The following is a 21,301-nucleotide window of genomic DNA, read 5'->3' on the forward strand; positions in this document are numbered from 1 at the left end:
ACAAATATAATATTTGTCGGTTATTATTTTTTGGAGCGACTAAAAATATAAATTCTCAAAGGAGTAGTCTCCTGTTGGCATGAATGTTCCATTCCATTCGGGGCTTCGGGAACCCAAAAACGAAGTCTTCCATGAGTCTCGTACTCTCCTCGAATGGTCCAGATATGCTTTTTCCTTATTCCTCTACTTATCTGTATCACTACTACCTATAATCTATCTCTCCAATAAGTATAAGGGACAATTCCTGTACCAAAGTGGACTATATTCTGCATGTGTGGATCAGACGAATTTACAAAAGTGAAGCCGCAAATGCTAAACTGCATGTGCGATCTTTCTATTTTGATTTATGTATAAAATTTAGTGACAATTTTTCTTTTGATATTGCTTTTTCGTCTTATAAATTTAAACCTGATATTTAGTTATGCAAGATAGATGAACTTTAATTTTATGACCTCACTTAATTCTGTTTTGTTTTTCACTATTTTACTACGTAGCAGATTTATTTTACTACTACGTAATTTTCACGAATTACTCACACCTCCTGCTATCTCGTTCTAGCAATTAATTCTATTGGCCATCATAGGTTTGCAATGCATAAGTGCTCCTATTTTCTGGTTCCAGCAATTAAATTTTTGGGCCATCATATTGCAATAAATAAGTAGTATAACGACCATCCTAAATGTGCCAAAACTGATCCATTGTCATCCATTCATTTGTGAGGAATCTCATAAATTATTAGCTCTAGAAAAATATCTTAGGCGAAGTCAAATACTCCTATATAGTAACGCTATCGAATGATAAAGTTCCTCGATCAACCAAACAACTTGTCAGATCGTTCAAGTTATCTTTTTATTAGTTTTCACCAATTTTCTTTTTCTTTTTCTTTTTCTTCTGTCTCTTCCCCTATTAAAATTTTGAGTAATAACTGTGAGTTTGTGATGATGGAGAGAAGTTGTATCCTATGGAAAATGTGCTAGCAGGCAAACATTAGTTATGGACACCATATGACACGAGTTGAAAGTTTTTTATACGGTACTAGCTGTTTACACCATACTATGGTTAAATGATTTAATGAAGTGAAAATTTATACAGCTAATTATGATTTACTGAAATAAGTCTACGCACACACATATTTTATGAGTCTATTTGGTCTGAAATAAACAATTGATACCAGTAAGTTTTTACGGTCAGGAGCATTACATATACTAATAAAAAGGGCAAAAGAGAAGGATCACCAAAAATATTCAAAATTAATGTGAAAACCCTTCGTCATCATTCTCTCCCTCTCCTCAATTTTGCAGATTATATTGTGATTAACGTAGCCAGGTGGTGGCTTATGACTATATAAGCCATGATTTTATGGTTATAATTGTAACCTTATTTTGTGTATGTTTTAAAATATTGGGTGGTCTGGACGACATGTTTCTGAAGAAATATTCTTTGGACAAATTATTATTTTTCTCAGATAAGAATAATACACATTAACGTACGTAGCCAGGTGGTGGCTTATGACTATACCAATATCATTTCAAAATATATGGAATTGAAGAATGAAAATAATATAAGAGTAGTATATAAACGCACTCATCTCTTGACTGATGAACATTAGTTTTGTAAAGTAATTGAGTACGTATTGGACAAACCTAGTACGATAAACATTTTATATTAAGAAAAGAAAAACAAACTTAAGCAGAGCGTTCGAGAATTATTTTTCATTTCTTGTCTTCTGGTACAAAAAATTGTTATAGGGTTTTGTCATTTTATTCATTCCTTTTTGTATATATAGGGGCCATATATAGAATATATAGAGAAATACAAATCAAAAGTTTTTTGTAAGCTCTTTGTAATAAATATATTACAAAGCAACAAACCTTGACTAACTCTAGTCAATCTAGGAATAAAACTCTTAATCTCCCACCCCTTACAATAATTCCATTGTAAGCCCTTTGAAATAACTCTATTACAAAGCAACAAAACTTGACTAACTCTAGTCATGAAACTAAACCAAGCAGTGGTTTAAATCTATACTACAAAAACACTTCTTGAAATTAGCGTAGGATTACAAATGAAGAACAAATAACAAAGACTCAACAAACCTAAGGACTTAAGATATCTTCAATCTTTGGATCTGGTCCTTGAGGTTACAATAATTTTGTTCTTGAGAGAGGTGGGGGCTAGCACTTGAGAGAATATTATCTTTTGATTTGCAAGTGTTGGAGAGATGAAATCCCTTGCCTCATGTTGAAAATATGTGTGTGTGATGTCATCAAGGATGATGCAATAAAGTGTCCTTTAGTTTGGCCTTAGCAAGTTACATATATGCTGTTGTACTGCTGCTAACGGTAGAGTGCAGCAGCCTGCTAGACGGTACAGTGCAACAGCTTTTACAATGTAGAGTTGACTGCACGACGACTAGGGGAACTAATCCATATTTGTTCCCTTATCTTATTTCATTGAGATTTGAACCAGACATCTGACTAGTTACTCTGAACGCAAGAGAACTAATTAATTTTATCAGGTTCCTTATCTGGTTCTCTCACGAAGTTTGTCAAATCATCAAAACAAAAGACGCATAACTTATCCCTGAACATAAATTCCCTACTATATAGAGGCAGACCTAAAGTGTAGAAAGTGAGTTCAATTGAAAAGATTATTTTTAGTCAAAGCATAGATAATGGTGCGTGTATGTACAATGGCGGAACTAAGCAGTATGAAGGGGACCAAACCTCCTTCGTCGAAAAATTATATTATATAAATAGGGTAAAAATAATTTTTCGATTATATGTGAGATGTTGAATCCCCTTGACATGAAGAAAAATTTAAGTATTGTAGTGAAGGGTTCTAAAAAATTTTTAAGACAAGAGATTTAAATCCCAAATGTGACATCCTAAAAGTTTTTTGAATCCCTTGTGTAAATTTCTGGTTCCATCATTGTGTATATACGCACACATGTGTATGCGGCCGAGCATGTGAAAAATACTGGGACAAATTTAAGTTTTGAACTCCTATTTTAAATAATTGAAAACTTAAAGTTATTATGTTTAAATTCTGAAACACCTCTGTTTACCAGCCCACCATCCATCCAATACCATAGCATTTACCCCTCTCAATCTCATCCAACTCCTTATTACCTCCCCAGTGTCTATGTAATTAATATAGAGTCCCCACTGTTATCAAAGTGCCCGTCTTCATTCTCTTTGATAGTTTTAAGTGAGAGTTCAATGATAATTTTCCAGTCACAATTCACAACTAACAATGCACTCTTCACTATTCAGCCTCATTCTAATCTTCACCTTCTTCATTTTCACCTCCTCCAGTACTGCCACTGCCACTGCCACTGCTACTAATATCCATCGCCATCGTCGGCTTCTCCACCAATCACTTTTACCCTTTCATCGTCCTCTCGCGCCAACTTCAATTCCATCCATTAACACTAAACCTCCATTTCCTTCTCCTCAGTTTGTTCATCCATTTTTCACGCTTTTTCCTCCTCCTCCTCCAATAACCTCCAAAGATCTTGCCACTTTCCCTGCTAACATTTCCCTCATTCTACCACACACGTCGCATTCCTCTAAAAGTTCCATCACCAGCAAATTCATTGCCATCCTCGTCTCTGTCTCCGTCCTCTCTGTTGCATTCGTCACTGCTCTTGTCCTCTTCTTCTTCCTTCATCGCTATCCCCACCGCGAAGACAAAAGCTACGATCACGAGAGAAGTGATAGTCGTCGCCTCGTTTCACCTAATGCAACCCCCTCTCATGCAGAATTTGGCAGTGCACATTATCTTTACACACTTGAGAATTCTAGAAAAGTCAATGAAGATGGTGCTCAATCTTCCACAGCAACAAATGACTGTGTTACACTATACTTTCAAACGTTTAGGTCACCAGAACTCCGCCCTCTCCCTCCATTGCCACGTCAAAATTTCAAACAAAATCATAAAAATGCTGATTCAGTAGGATCACCTGAAGATGACGAAGAGCAAGAATTCTTCTCCCCCGGAGGATCCTCTGGGGATATAGGTAGTTCCAATTTCTTAGAAAAAAGTCCCTATGCACATTTTGAAGGTTATTTCCATAACCTGAATGCATACCCGAATTCTAATTCTTCAAATGATTCATTATCCAAAAGTCCTTCTGGAAAATTAAATTTAAGGTTTATTCTTCCACCAGTGGAACAAGGATCATTGTCATCATCTTCGCTATCTTCTAGCACTACTCGAAACTCTCCTCCTCGAGTTTAAAATTTCTCCGTTCAAATTCCAGAGTCTTCCATGAGGAAATTCAGCAATTCAGGGAGTTATATATCGATAAAACTGCCACCGCCACCACCACTGCCACCTAGGCCGAGGTTCTGGGAAGGTTCAACAGTCGCAGAACCTCTAGTAGTCAAAAATTTTGATCGATCAGTGCCAGTTTTAATGAAGAAAGATAATGGAAATTCTGAAAGTTCAGAAGCTGTTGAAAGGAGTAATGAAGAAAGTATGAAGCCAAGGCTAAAACCTTTGCATTGGGATAAAGTGAGGGCCAGTTCAGATAGAGCAATGGTTTGGGATCGACTGAAATCTAGCACTTTCCAGTAAGATTTACCTCATTCGAAGTACTTAATCTGAGCTATATACTTGCCTAATTTTGAAGTGAGGCTTTGGTTGTAGGTTAAATGAGGAAATGATAGAAACATTATTCACTGTAGATTATTCAAATTTGAATTCAAAAGATGTCGTAAGGCGCCCAATGATCCCTGTAATGAATCAAGAGAACCAGGTGCTTGATTTAAACAAGTCTCGGAACATTGCAATTTTGTTGAGGGCACTTCAGATCACTAGTGATGAAGTTTGTGAAGCGCTTTTAGAAGGTAAATAAATAGATTTTTGCTCAGAAATGTTCCCAAATGAGTAATTAGGTGTTGGACTAACAGTAATATTTTTTAGACTCCTTTTGTATTGCACTTAATCAGATTATGATAACTTGTTAATAAATCAAAGCTTTTTTATGGTATTTTTCCAGAGGGAAGGAACATGATTTTGTGGTCTATATTCTGCCTTTGGTGGTTTCACATTCTAGTTTTTAAATGAATGAAAAGCAACTTTGGCACTATAACGTGGTGATATTTAATTCTGTTCCTATCAAGTGATGTGGCCATAATTCATAAATTGAGCCAGCTACCATTTCTTCAGGATGTCACTTTCAAGCTTATGCATAAACTTTGATGCTCATCTGATCTGGTTTTACATATTTACCTATATATAAAAATGTAATTATTATAAAAACATGTGTCCGTGCACCATGCAATAAGCCACAATGCCGCCTGTGCAGCACTGGTGCAAGGTCAATGACACAAATGACCTTGAAAAAAGCTGGTCTTGAACTTTTGACTTTTGGGGTAGGTCATCTCGCCAATGGACAAAACTTCAACCTTTGACCTTGAAGGTTTGCCCATTGGTAAGGTGCAAGGGCAAATTTAGGGGGCGGAAGGGGTTCACCCGACTCCCTTTGTCGAAAAATTACACTGTATATATAAGACAAAATTTATTTTTTGAACCTCTTTCGCGGAGATCCTGCCTCCGCCACTGGTCAGGTGATCTTCCCTGAAGGTCAAAAGTTCAAACACAATCCCTTATGGTGTCCCATTTCCTGACCGGTGCACCGCTGCAACATGTGAGTGCATTTCCATATGTAATGATCTTTAAATTAAGGGGCTTTTGCATTAGGAACTACTTAGGCTTTTTCTTCTTTGTAATAAAACAAAAACCAGGTAATGCTGACACGCTGGGAGCAGAGCTACTGGAGAGTCTAACAAAGATGGCTCCTACAAAAGAAGAAGAGCGGAAGCTGAAGGTTTTCAAAGATGAATCATCATTCAAACTAGGCCCTGCTGAGAAATTTCTCAAGGGAGTTCTTGATATACCTTTTGCATTCAAGAGGGTGGATGCAATGCTTTACATATCTTGTTTTGATTCAGACGTTGAATACCTTAGGACATCATTTCAGACGCTAGAGGTATGAGATTGCTTTTGCCATTATTCCTGTATGTATATGCAGCAATTCTGCTTATCTGATGTGTGCACTGGCACACAAGTCTAGTTATCAACAGATCGGTATCTCAAATCTTTCATTCAACTTTTATATATCTGTCCCATTACTATCTGAAGTAACTGAAGTCTAAAAGTTTGACAATGGTTCATAGACATGCCCATTCTAGTAGGGGCGGATGTAGCATATGAATATTGACATCATCTGAACACATTTACTTTCAATGCCGAGCGTAAATTTATATGTAAAGATTGACTAAAATTACAATTAATAGTAGATATGAACCCATAAAGTTTAAATCCTGGATGCGCAGCATTCTAGACCTCATTTAAGCCAAAGCAAAGATGATAAAAGCTGATCATATAACGATGGAATCCAATTTGTGCAGTTAGAAGCACCATTCCCTAAAAGCCTTTTATCTCTAACATTCAATGTGCCATTGCAGACTGCATGTGAAGAACTAAGGAATAGTAGAATATTCTTAAAGCTTCTAGAAGCTGTGCTCAGAACTGGTAACCGCATGAACGTTGGAACCAACAGAGGAGATGCTCGTGCCTTCAAGCTCGACACGCTTCTTAAGCTTGTAGATATTAAAGGTGCTGATGGGAAGACAACCCTTTTGCATTTTGTTCTTCATGAAACTATTGGAGCAGAAGGTTCTCATCTTTCTGTTGTTGATCCAACTCCAAATGTTGAAAAGAATCAGCAATCTGTCGTTCGCGATGAGGCTGAGTTTAAAAAAATTATCCTTGAGGTTTTTTCTGGCTTAAACCATGAGCTTGCCAATGTGAAGAAAGCAGCTGTTATGGATACCGATATTCTTAGCAATGAAGTTGCAAAACTAGCAACTGGAGTTAGAAAAATTACTGATGTCCTAAAGCTAAACGAAGAGTTGGTTTTGAGTGAAAGTAGCAGAAAGTTTTTCGAGTCGATGAATGGATTTTTAAAGAAGGTAGAGGAAGAAATTATCAATATACAAGCTCAAGAGGATGTTGCTTTATCCATGGTAAAGGAGCTAACAGAATATTTCTATGGTGACTCGGCCAAGGAAGAAGCTCGACCGATTAGGATATTTATGGTAGTTAAGGACTTCCTCTCTATCCTTGATCAAGTGTGCAAAGATTTGAGCAAATAACAGAGAGAACATTGCTAGTGTAAGTTTACCAAGCTAGATGGTTGAAGCAACTATATATGTCTGTTTGATGTCCCTAGTGGATTTTCTTTTTCTCTTTTGTACTTTATGTATCATATGCAGGTAAATCCTCACCCATATATGTATTTTTATGTGTTATACTGAGAAAGTGCAAGAATATCATTGATTAACATTGTGCTGTTTTAGTTTATGGATGGTTGGAGAGTTAGCTTGTTATGTTTTTAGTTTATCATCTTAAAATTGCAGTTTACTATCAGCATATACACGAATCTAAGACGTTAAGTTGTGGGTTTAGAATCGGTGTAATCTTACTATATTGTATACATTATAATTTTGTTTTTGCATATGTAGAGATAGTTCGAGACTAGGCAAAAGCAATCAGTTCAGCTGATCCCCTAGAACCTGCCTTCGAACACCCATTATAATTTTATAGCTAGGAGGTCGGTCCCCCCCCACCCCCCCCCCCCCAAAGTTCTAAATGATAGCATTAAACATCCATTGATCAAAAAGCTTAGGCTGCTTATCTTTTGATATTCTTCCCTGTTTAATTTCAAGATTATGGAGTTCCGTCTTACCGATCTTGCTTGATTCTACATCATCCAAATAATGCTAGTCAATAACCAACATGATATTATTTCTCTCTAGCTATCTATCAAACAGCAGAGAACAACAGAAGTCACAAGCTGAGGAAATGTTCTCTATATATTTACTTATTTATTATAATCTAGGTACTCAAACCAGCTCGCGCGCGTAGAAATGACACAGGCTGCTACTTAGGAATTAGCTAGTGCGTCCTGAATTTTAATGTTTCAGTTTATTTTTTTCTGGATAAAAGGTTACCGGCTACGTTCAACTAGCACATTTGCTGGGTAACTTTTCCCACCACAACTTAGACAAATGGGATGAAAGTACCTAGTGTATTTTATATGTACTGGACTTGGACCTTGGTCCCCCAAAAATTCTTATATAGATAGAACAACTTCTAGTTAAGAATCATCACTCAATATTTGAGATACTAGTTAGTCCGAAACGAAGAATAAAAGGATATTAGAGGCAATAGAGGCTTGGAATGTCAATTGGTGGAGCCAAAGACCTTGTCAAACGAGCATGATTGTCATGTCTGTTTGATAGTTGAGAAATACCATCTCCCGAAATCATACTTTAGGGCTATTTTTCACCGTTGAAGGACATAGTTCATTATACTAAGATGATAATGCCAGCAAAATATCCCCACCCCCCACCCCCCCAAAAAATAAAACCAAGTGATTTTAAAAGTATTTGGAAAGAATGATTCAGGATATGAGAACTTGTTGTCTTACAGCTTGTTTGGATGGGCTGTATAGACGGCCAGAATTTGAAGGATATGGATTCTGATCTTATCATTGAACCCTAGCTTATTGTAGTTACTGGGTTCACAATTAAATATTTTTACATATGTAATGGATTTTTCTAATACAAATATAAGGTTTAAGCAAAAGCTACTAGGTTTGTCCGAGCTCGTAGCTACTACACTACCTCCGCCCCTGGTTATGTATCGTTTTATAATGTATCGTATTATATTATGTTGTACTGTATCATTTTGATATATATAATGTTTAGATAGATGATGTTATGCACCAACAATACGAAGAATAAACTTGCAATATTATAAAGAAAAAGTAAGGAACGGGGTAGATACTATAGGATTATTTAATAATAACGACGCGACCACACCAACTCAGTCGTTCCATAAAGTGACACTTTTCGTCGTTACGTAACGACAGACTTTACGATACGATACGATAAAAATTTAAGTAACAATCAAAACAAATATTGTATTAAAAGTAATAATATGATACATTACAACAAGTAAAAAGAATGATTCAGGATATGGGAACTTCTACAGTTTAGGATCATAAATGTACGTACATATCAATATGTAAGCAATATTTATTGTTTCAGTAAAAAAATCTCTTGTTCCATCTCAATTTATTCTTTCTAATCAGTGGATCAGATGTCCTTGTAAATTGATTTGAGTTCTATTGACAGGATAAGCACATTGAAAGTAAAATTTGGAAATTAAAGAGATCAATGTACTACAATTGCTAGCCAAATTTACTTGGCAAAAAACCTCTTACCAACACACAATTGTTTTTGTTTAATACAAGGGGCTGGACCTGGTCATCTTTTTCTTGATTACAGGCTGCCTACGTACCCCAACTAAACTCCTAACGGGATCAAGCCCAAACATAGTTCTTTACATTAGTATAATTCTAATCAAAATTGATAATCAACATCCTTCTAGTAGCTTTCTTCTTTTGTTGGATCTGCAATTCAACAGCTTCATTGGTTAGCTTTGTAGTACTGCAAAAATTATCAATCAATGGATCACTTTATCTTGCTATTTCTATAAACAAAAGTGGGTTGAGTTCTTTTTTCCTTGTCTGCTCACCAACGACAACATTATCGGATAAAAGAAACGGATGCTTCAACAGCATACCAGCAGTCCATCGCCATCTCGACTCCTTAACAAGATACTTTTTCAGAAAATCTTCAGCCTCTTTTGACAATCTTTCGTTCTGCAAATCCGGTGATCCCATTCCAATTTTGCATAACAGATAAACAATGTCGTCAGCTTCACTGCAATCCCAAACAGTCTTCTCTGTAACAATCTCAAAAACAGTGCACCCGAAAGCCCAAATATCAGTTTCAGTTTCGTACTCGTTATCCAACACTGATTCTGGCGCCATATACATACGCGTGCCCTTGAGTCCGCGCTTTCTTTTCTGACTCTTTCCAACCTTCTTCGCGAACCCGAAATCAGCAATTTTGGCAACTTTTTCGGTACCCACAAGAAGAATGTTATCCGGTTTAATATCAAGGTGAACGAAACCTCTTCCATGAATATCACTAAGCCCCAACAGAATCGATTTCGCGTACTGCTTTACCTCAAAATCCCCCAACCGTTGCCCCGAATTTTGACCAATCCGATCAGCTAAACTTCGACCAGACACGTACTCGAGCAACATGTTGTACAGTATCTTTCCACCTTCTTCAGTAACATCAGTTCTGAATCATCGAATAACCTGATCATAATCTTGAAACTCGTGTAATAATTCTTTCTTTCTATAACGACTTTGAACGCGAAAACAAGGCAGATTTTACTGCGATTGTCGATGGAATATCAACGTAGGAGTTTGTTGTCGTTGCTAAAGTGACGATACCAAAACTGCCTCTTCCGATGGTTTTGCCTCTCGTCCACATTACTGTATCGCTAATCGCCGCCACTGAATCAATTGTTCTCTTCTCTCATTAGTAAGTGATAACCTGGTTTTTGTTTCTTTGGTAACTTTCTGATATTGCTTTCCTTATATATTAGTACGAGTTACTTAGTTTTCCTTTTCCGTATCTACATATGATTACGTGTTTCTTGAGTTACAAGGTTTTTAGGGCCGACAATAAGTTTCCAAAATTTGTTGCTTTTTTCTATATTTTAATTTGTACCAAATTAGTTACCACTTTTCCAAGTAATCTTACTAATTGCATTTAATTAATAGGTACGGATTTGATGAGAAACTTAATTAAGGAAGATTTCCTTACGTAATCACGACTTTCACAAAGGGCTCACAATTGTCGATTTATTAATTTTCCAACATCCTTGTTCACTTTTCAGAGCAATTAATAAAATATATCAATGTAACCCAACGAAAAAACTTGAGCTCATGAGCAGGATAAAGGATAACAGTTCAGTTTCAATTGCTACCGTTAAACATTGAGCAAGTCTTAACCCCAAAGAGCATTTAACTGGAAATTATTCGAACTAAAATCGTAATTAAATAATGCAACTCATAAAGTGCAATCATCATGATAGTATGCAACTAAAATTCGCAATTCGGCATTGCGACGTATAAGCTGCAATTGAGGAATTCGACTTATAAGTCGCGATTGAGAACGCGACTTATAAATCGCAATTGATAGTTGCGACTTATATATCGCAATTGAGGCATATGCAACTTATGACCTATTTTATTGAGGGCTTTCGTCTATGTTTTCCGTTATAGTTTATCCTTAAGTGCATTCAATAAATGTGTTTTGCATATTTCTTGTATTCCTTTAAAACAAGCACACCACTTGAATTCTTAAGCCAAAAAGTGCACATTTTGTGGGGAAAAATCGGGTACTCTTTCTCACACTAGCGAGCATATGAGGAAAGCCCTCTTGCATTTTGTACAACGGGCCATGCCAGTGATGAATTAATAGTCAAGCTTGAGGAAGTGGCTGCACAAGAAAAGACTGGACATTCATGTCATAAATTAGGTGATTTGTCGCGATTGACATGATAATTAATGTTAATTGTAAAATACGTTTAAGTTGCAAGCTGTAGCCAGGGGCGGCTCTAAGGCTTTGGGCAGTGAAGCCGTTGCCTTAGGCCCCCAAAATTTTTAGGCCCCCAAAATTTGAAGGCCCCAAATTTACTTAATCTCTTATTAATATGACTACTATACTATAAATAATTATTATAAAGAAAAGCGTTATAGTATATTTTTTTGTTATTTGATTGAGGTTATTTTATACCAATAAGTTCATAAATTAGGATAATTTTCACACTCATTAATTAGTATATTTGCTTCACTTTTCAATTTTAATTTTATCCTTTTTAGTTTATAAATAAATTTATATTTGCTTCTCTGAAACTGCATGAACACAAAAGCATTCATGCATCGATTTTCTTTGTGTAATTCAACAAAATATATTAGGTTATTTACGGTCTATTTTAGATATTCACCAAATAAGTGCTAAGTACTTAATAAAATGAACTACAATTATCGTTTAAATTGATCGGAATGAGTAAATATTTTTGATACCGTCAATGCTCAAAACTTAGGCTATTATGTTATGTACGTTTATTTTATTTTCTTGTTTGTGATGATAGCTAAATCAAAATTTTCACTTTCAGTTCTGGACCTCAACATCCGATAGTCCACCACTTTATTTTTTGTGCTCTTCTTCCTATTTTGTTTTTCGAAATTTGCTTCTTTTTTTTTGTCTTAATTGATTAATTTGTTATTTAAAAAGCAAATTTTATTATTAGTGTAAATATTTTATAAATTAAATTTAAGGGCCTCTGAATATGATTTCGCCTTAGGCCAAGAGATCCATTGTGCCGCCCCTGACTGTATCATGGTAGTCAAAGGTAAAGAAACTTCCATTCTACTCCGGCTGCATGAGTGTTTATCCACTGTGGTATACAATGAAATATATTACTTTGAGAAGTAGCTAGTACAAAAGAAATATGTTGTGAACACTATGTTGCTTTGCCATTTTGACACAAAAGGTGTAATGTGAATACCTTTGTTTGCTAATGAGCAATAAAAGGACATTAGAGGCATAGGAGAGCACTCTTTTTTTCTTCCTAGAAGGGTAAGTTAACCTTTGTGAAAGTTATTTATTTATTTATTTATTTTGAATGTTGGTGGTGCCAAAAGCTTTTGTATACGGGTGAAACCGAACCCTTGAAATGCCTCGGTTTTCGTTGAAGTAAGCGGAGCAAGAGACGTGACGGCAAGAAACAAAATCGAGGCAAGGAGCCCTTCGAGCTAGGGTCCGGGGCAAAATGCCTCCCCCCCCCCCCCGGGAATATCGGGGCCATGACCCCGGGTCCAATTCGAATCCCAAAGGACTCGGAGAGCACTATCAGGCAATCGAGCACGACCAACAAAAGGTTGTGATATCCGTGACCAGCCGTATATCTCGGCATGGATTGCAGCACGTATCGGCAGAAATCAAGTGATTGGTTAAACGAAAGATTTTTACCTTTTATGGAATTATACTTAGAGTAGAACATCCTACTATATAAAGGGGGGAGGGGTCTGATTATTCACGATTCACACTGTAACACACAAATCAAGGCAATATACTCTTATTTTTTCTATTATTCAAGATTCTCACTTTTTTTCATCAGTGTTTCGTTATCACGAGTCCGAAATCGAGGGCGGACATTTCTTAAAGGCTGTTATTGAGTCCGGAATCATCCCCCTTAAGTGGTTTGACAATTTATTACGTCCCTTATCTATTTAATCTAATGCAATTTATCGTTTGTATTAAATTAATCTGGAGCTACTTACCAACGCCTAGTAAATAAAATATTTTAAGAACAAATAGGTAAGTCAATGGAAGTTTATATTGATGACATGCTAGTTAAGTCCCTGCCCGCAGAGGACCATTTGGCTCATTTTCAGGAAATGTTCGAGATCTTAAGGAAATATAACATGAAGCTCAACCCCGAGAAATGTGCTTTCGGGTTCGGTTCGGCAAGTTCCTTGGCTTCATGGTGTAGAATCGGGGAATCGAGATCAGCCCCGATAAAATCAAGGTCATCGAAGACATCACCGTCGTAGACAGTATAAAAGTCATGCAAAGGCTGAGTGGACGGATAGCTGCTTTAGGCCAATTTATCTCGAGGTCATCAGATCGAAGCCACAGATTTTTCTCTCTACTCAAAAAGAAGAGCGATTTCTCCTGGACCCCGGAATGCCAGCAGGCATTAGAAGAATTAAAGCGATACCTGTCGAGCCCACCACTGCTTCACACTCCGAAGGTAGATGAGAGACTTTACCTATACTTGGCAGTATCCGAGATCGCAGTAATTGGTGTCCTAGTCCGAGAAGAGTAAGGTATGCAATTTCCTGTTTATTATGTAAGTCGAACATTAGGAAAAGCATAAACTAGATATCCACACTTAGAAAAATTGGCACTTGCACTGATAAACGCCTCTAGAAAGTTAAAACCATACTTTCAATGTCACCCCATATGTGTATTAACCACTTACCCACTCCGTAATATTTCGCACAAGCCCAAACTATCGGGCCGATTGGCCAAATGGGTCGTCGAACTCAGTGGGTATGATATCGAATATCAACCTCGAACGGTCATTAATTCTCAAATTTTAGCAAACTTCGTGGCCGATTTCACGCCAACCCTCGTACCCGAAGTTGAAAAGGAACTCTTGTTAAAATCAGGTACATCATCGGGAGTATGGACCTTTTTCACAGACGGTGCTTTGAATGTGAAGGGGTTTGGGCTAGGCATCATTTTGAAGCCGCCCACAGGTAGAACTATTAGGCAATCTATCAAAACATCCAGATTGACTAACAACGAGGCCGAGTATGAGCCCATGATTGCAGGTCTCGAGCTAGCTAAAATCATGGGAGCAGAAGTCATTGAAGCCAAGTGTGACTCATTATTTGTGGTGAACCAAGTAAACAAAACCTTCGAAGTTCGAGAGGATAGAATACAATGGTATTTGGACAATTTGCAGGTAACTTTGCACCGTTTCAAGGAATGTACTCTACAACATGTACCTCTAGAACAAAACAGTGAGGCCGATGCACTTGCAAATTTGGGGTCATCGGTCGATGAAGATGAGATTAGCTAGGGGACTGTCGTTCAACTCTCGAGATCCGTGATCGAAGAAGGTCATGCCGAGATAAACTCTACAAGCTTAACATGGGATTGGAGGAATAAATATATTGAGTACTTGAAGAATGGAAAGCTCCCATCGGACCCTAAAGAATCAATAGCCCTACGAACCAAAGTTGCTCGATTCACATTTACTGAAGATGGCAAATTATACAGAAGGACATTCGATGGACCATTGGAAGTATGTTTGGGACCAGGGGACACCGATTATGTTCTTCGAGCGGTCCATGAAGGCACTTGTGGGAACCACTCCGGCGCTGAATCACTGATTCACAAAGTCATTAGAGCAGGATACTATTGGGATTGCATGGAAAAAGACTCTAAGGAGTTTGTTCGAAAATGTTGTAAATGTCAAATGTTTGCACCGATGATCCACCAACCCGGATAACAACTTCATTCGGTCCTATCTCCATGGCCATTCATGAAATGGTGGATGGATATCGTCGGCCATCTGCCATCGGCCCCAGGTAAAGCTAAATTTATTTTATTTATGACTGACTATTTCTCTAAATGGGTTGAAGCACAGGCTTTCAAGAAGGTCAGGAAGAAAGAGGTTATAGACTTCATCTAGGATCACGTCGTTTGTCGATTCGGTATACCCGCAGAAATAGCATGCGACAATGGAAAACAATTTATCAGTAGCAAAGTGACAAAATTCCTCGAAGACAATAAAAAAGGATATTGTCAACGTCGTATCATCCTAGTAGGAAAGGACAGGAAAAATCAACGAACAAGACTATCATCCAAAACCTGAAGAAAAGGTTGAACGAAGCGAAAGGGAAATGGAGAAAAATTCTACCCAAAGTCCTTTGGGCATATCAAACAACATCGAAGTCCAGTACAGGGGCGACTCTGTTTTCCTTAGTATATGGCTCTGAAGCCTTGATTCCAGGCAGCGCCAGGTTTCGACACATAACAGAAGAATCAAATCACGAGGCTATGAATATTAGCCTCGAATTATTAGATGAAAAATAAGAAGCTGCACTCGTTCGAATGGCTGCACAAAAGCAACGAATCAAAAGATACTACAATAGGAGAACCAACCTTCGCCACTTCAGAGTCGGGGACTTAGTCCTAAGGAAAGTCGCCATTAATACTCGAGATCCTAATAAAGGGAAGCTCAACCCGAATTGGGAAGGACCCTACCAAGTCCTCGACATAGTCAGAAAATGGTCTTATAAACTCGGAACGATGGACGATGAACCACTGCCAAACAATTGGAACATATCACTTCTTAAATGATATTATTTCTAAGGTATAACTTTCTCCCTTATTTCATTTATATATTCGACTCTGACTTATTTCAGGAGTTCGACCAAAGATATCGAGACCTCAGGTTTTAAAGTACGCGTTGCACTCTTTTTCCCTTAGATCGATTTTTATCCCAAATGGATTTTTCTGGCATGGTTTTTAACGAGGCAACAATTATGTGCTACCTGAGGACAATTAACAGTATCCAAGGCTTCTTTGCAATCAACCTCGAATACTGGGAGGGAATCACACTCCGATGTTATATTTTCGAGAAAAGTACTTCGTGTCAAAGGGCCTTGATAGGGAAACTTTGTAATGGGCCAAATGGTCGAATGAACCGTGTCGATATATATTAGTCGAGCCCCGATGGCAAAACATGTACGCATGTATAAATTATTCAAAGAAGCATTCTTCCTTATCAAACATCTTGTGTTTCGAAGAAAATTCTCTACTATACAAACCTCATACTTATGATTTTGTGAAATGGCTCAAGAGCCAAGTGCAAATATACCTCGAACACTCGGGGACTGCCATCAACGATAGGCATATTCGAGTTATCTAAACTCAAATTCGTAAGACCTCAAAGAGGAACCCCTTGATCTATAGGCCAAGGCCACCACTCACGGGGAACTAACATTTCGAATAAGTTCGAAATATTATTGGGAAATAAGTCCAAGAGGCATACCCAAAGGCTACGGCCGAATTAAAGGCTGGCCAAAATAACACGGCTCAAAGACGTCCGAATCCCGCAATAAAAATAGGCCTTCAAATTCTTTGAAAACCCGGTTAAAAAGGCTACCCTCGGTAAATAATCAAAAGGGCTTCGATAAAATCAGCCCTCGAAAAACCAAAAAGGCTTTGATAAAATCAGCCCTCGAAAAACCTTAAGAGGTATCAAATTATCTTAACACAAACGTGATAAGGCACAAAAAGCAAAGGGGTTTCAATCGACATCAAAACCTCAAAAAAAACCAATCAGTAAAAATAATACATGCTAAGGCATAAAGAAATATTTTACTAAGTCTTTTAAGCCGAAAATGGGGAAATAATAACCATCTTTTAGAGGCCATATCGGCCCAATCTAAAGAGCCTTAGGGCCAGTACAATTAGAGTTCGAGATCTTGTTCTCACTCAATTCGGACCTAAGGGTTCCACTATTCTGAGCTAAAATGAAACTGACTTAAGTGTAGCTCGAAGATTCATCATTATTTTATATAAAACCTTAAGGGGTTTGATACTGTGAGTTCGAAACTTACCCGAACTCGGTTATAAAAACAATGTTGGCTTCGATCAAGCCATCCGAAGTCAAAGTCCTGGACATATTGTTAAGTTCGGGGACTCACCCTCACCTCACTAAAAACCTAAGGATTTGTTCTAATCTAAGTTCGAGCTAATGCTCACTCGATTATTGAAGTTACAACAACAAAACTTTTCACACGGGAAAGGCACAAAACATGTTTGAATATAAAAATTGAGAAGGCATTCAAAAGAAGTTTTCTTTTATATATTGATGAAGAAGGATGTGTACAAGAGACCGATCAAGGTCTTACAAAAAGAAAGAAAAAGAAACTAAACTCCTAACTATGGGTCAACCTCTACCACACTATAAGCAAGTTCCTTCCCTTACACACCATAAGTAAGTTGATGAACCAAAACATCCCATCAGTCACGTCGCTCTGATTTTGGACATGCGTCAGTCACCGGTTGATCATCCCCGGTAGTTACCGAATGTGAAACGTCATGCATTCATTATTCTCTCTTTATAAAAGTTCTAGTTTCCTATTTTCACTTTTTTACTTTTTGATGTCGAATTTCTTTGAGTTACCCTCAAGTTTTTTATACCCTCATCCGTTTATCAATCCTTCAAATCTTCATAACATGTTCTTCACATCTTCATACCTTCATAGTTCATCTCCAAACCTTCAAATCTTCATACCAAATCTTCAAACTTTTATATCAAACCTTCAAATCTTCATATTCCCAGACAGAGATGGCTAAGACTTCAAAATCTGTTCCCTTAAACACCGCTCCAAGGACTTCCTCCTCGGCCACCGGCACTGAGGCACTGCCTCAAGTAGTAGCCCCGGAACCTCCTCTTACCGATTTTATCCCCGACGGCTGCTCCCTAAATAATGACTTTAAAGTTGAGAAAGCCTCTGTATAAGGGTATCGGGGTGAGGAGACGTGGAGGTACGTTTGCTCCATTACCGATGAGACGCTCGAAGCTATCCGAGAGCATTGTAAATGGGAAGGCAGGGACATAGTCGTTCCCAGTCCAGATGAGTACATCATGTCACACGTGGAAGGATACTTAAGCATTTACACCTATTTTCATGTTTTGGTTCTATTGATACGGTGGTCCTAGAGTTTTGCAAGAGGTACGAAATTTGCCTCGGGCAAGTTCACCCTTCCTTTTGGAGGATCGTGACCCTTCTCCATCACTTTGTAAATAATACGGAAGAGCCCCGGTTCATGGTTGATCAATTGCTCCGAATTTATAGCCCCTGAATCTTCCGAGGGGGGTTAATCAAACTTGTTCGTCAGGCAAAAAAAGCTCTTTTTTCCTATATAGATGAAGATAGGGACCGAGGTTGGTAGGGTAGGTTCATTCGGATAAAGACCAATGACCTTATTCCTTACGAGTTCATGTAGATCCCCGAGAAGTGGAACATAAACCGTACGTTTACTTCCTCTTAAGTCTTCAAAGTATTTTCTTGTATCTATTTTTTATTCTCATGACATGTTCCATTTGACATGCAGCTGTCCCCCGAGTCCCCAACGCGGTCTTGCATTTCAAGGAGTGGGTCTAGGATATATGCAAGCAACTCATCTACCCTAAGCATGAGTGGCGTAAGCTCTCTGAAGGCAAGTAAAAGGCTCGTTCTCACGGTGAGTGCCCCTCTTTTTTGGTTTAATCCTTCTCCTGGTCGTTTTTTATTCTGTCATTGTTATGACTAAGTTCATTTTTCACAAGTTTGCCTAAGACCACAAATTTCAAGGAATCTCTGATGTCGTGACCTCGACCCCGTCTACAAAACCCTCTGCTTTTCTGTAGCTTGTTGCCGAAGTCACTACGAAGAAGGAGGAGAAAGCGAAGAAGAAGATGAAAAGATCCCCTGAATCCTCGGACGCTCCTGTCGAGGCCAAGAAGAGGAAATGGCTCGTGCTTAGGGTCATAAAGAGCACCAAGAAAACTTCGAGTGCCCGAGTCCCTGATTTTGAAGCTCTTCATCAGCTAAAGGACTTTCCCGAGGATGATGAGGACATGCAGTTCGTCACTCACAAGCCTATCGATGCCATCCAAGAGTTGGTGGCCCTGGAGGGGGACACTCGCTCGACTGAATCCTTCTTAGCTCGAGAGCTCGAAGAAGAACACGTGGCTACTACTTCTTAAGAAACCCCTCCGATCCTGAGAACAGTTGTTTTTGAAGATGATGACGTCATCCACATTCAAGAATCACTGACTCGGTTGGAGGCCACTTTAAATGAAGTTGAGGTTGCTGAAGAGATACCAATTGATGCATCTCGGGCTGTGGGTGATGCCCTTAGCTCATTTTTTAGGGTGTGGACGTTGGCATGCTGGAAGATTACTCTGGATTTAGCCACCTAGCGATCCCAATAATGGTCGTGCAACCTGGAGCAAGTGGGCTGAGTTCGAGCTCGAAGCTCGAGAAGCAGTTTTCGGCCTCGAGTGTGGACCCTGAGCAAAAGAAGACGGTCATGTTCACGGTGCTGGCGGATACCATCATGTTTTCCGGGCCAGTCGGAGTGGCCAGCTATCTACGTTCCTTGGTAACTGAAGAAGACCAAGTGAATATGAATGAGGTAGATGGGCCAAGCCTTTTTAATATGGCCCAGCATGTACTAAATTGGGTCAAGGGGACCCAATGTGAAGTGGTAAGTGTAAACACATAGAAACCCCTCCACATGAGTAGTGATGCTCTCTTCGGGAGCATGGATTTGTACCACGACCTCGGGACCTCAAAATGCAGTCCCTCATCATGGCTTCGAGGTGGCTCGTCGTTATGGAACACATGTACCTCGACACATGTTCGCATCGTCCTGGGACAGATGAGGGGTTTTCGATCTTGAAATCAGATTTTAGAGTACACGGACTAGGAACGTACTCATGAGGAAGTGGTTCCACTGGCGTCTTGTCACCAGACGGTCGTGAAGAAAAGGAGGAAGCTTTCTCCTTTTGCGGTATGATTTTTAGGGTTTTCGCCATTAATTTAGGTAAAGAAGGGATAAGGAAGATGACAACAGGTGGTTTCGATGTTAACAAGGGTGGCTCAACAGGCGGCGAAAGAGAGGAGATGGAGAGAGTTAGAAGACTTAGAAGTTTGATTAGAGAAAAAGTAAAGTTTGATTCAACAAAGGAACGTGTATTTATAGATTCACGGAGAAGGTTCGGTGGCGCTAATGGCCAACCACCCGCTGACAGGCATTAATAATTTGGGAAACTGTACTGACGGGTGATCAAGGCCAATCCTACTCCACTATAGAGTAGCGAGGATGGTTGATGCAGTTTTACCCAACGAAGTCGGGATCGATTTTCACAGGGAGTTAATTTGGCTTGGTGTTGGGTATCTAACTAATCTAGATGTGCGTGTTGTTCCTAATTGCACTTTCAAACATTATTGCAATTGATTCTATTCTAATTTTATGCTATTGTATGCTAAGTATAATATTTTTGGTGAAAGTTTTCAAGTATTAAAAGGTACTAGGGAAGTGACTTCCGGCTAGTTGAGTATCTAATGGGTATCAAGAATCTAGGACAAGCTTGTTATGATTGGGGTCGTTATATAACCAGCACACATAAGTGCTCACTCTATACCTCTCGGTAGTTTGTGTGACTTTACCCGATTTGGCTTTCTCAAGCCCAAATGGATGTTCATACAATACAAGTGAAATTGGCTCAAGTCGGGTATTACTATCTCTAGGTTTAACCCTTTAATTGGGGCTATCAATCTCTTGAGTTTACCCCAATTCCTAGTTAGCCTAATTTTCCTAGACTTAGTCCCTCTATCTCAAGAAGAGACTAAGTCATAAAGGCATGAGTCGGTATTTGCAACCAATAATTCTATAATTTTAGCATGAACTAGGCTAAATATCACTAACCCATAAGCAATTAAGCCCTAAAATTCAAGACCCATTAAATACTCACACTAGGGTTGGGTCACAACCCTAGCTATGGGGTCTAGCTACTTATAATAATAGCAGAAATCAAAGATAAAGATGAAATATAAGCCATAATATTAAAGTACAAGATGAAAATCTAAAGATTGAAGGTAAATCTACTCTAAAATTGCCCAAAAAGGGAAAACCCAGTCGTTCACGTGCTCTACTAAAAACATTTAACCTAAAATTGATAAAAGGATCTATTTATACTAGGCTGAAAATTCCGG

The 21,301-nt window shown here is 38.4% G+C and overlaps 2 pseudogenes; one reads left to right on the forward strand and one right to left on the reverse strand.

Annotated features, from left to right (window-relative positions):
- Nucleotides 1-3,071: 3,071 nt before the first annotated feature.
- Nucleotides 3,072-7,354, forward strand: LOC107831091 (formin-like protein 1; annotated as a pseudogene).
- A 1,919-nt stretch (nucleotides 7,355-9,273) lies between these two features.
- Nucleotides 9,274-17,798, reverse strand: LOC107831090 (mitogen-activated protein kinase kinase kinase 20-like; annotated as a pseudogene).
- Between the last annotated feature and the right edge of the window lie 3,503 nt (nucleotides 17,799-21,301).

The sequence above is a fragment of the Nicotiana tabacum genome, chromosome 15, assembly GCF_000715075.1.
Source record: "Nicotiana tabacum cultivar K326 chromosome 15, ASM71507v2, whole genome shotgun sequence".
NCBI classification, from domain to species: domain Eukaryota; kingdom Viridiplantae; phylum Streptophyta; class Magnoliopsida; order Solanales; family Solanaceae; genus Nicotiana; species Nicotiana tabacum.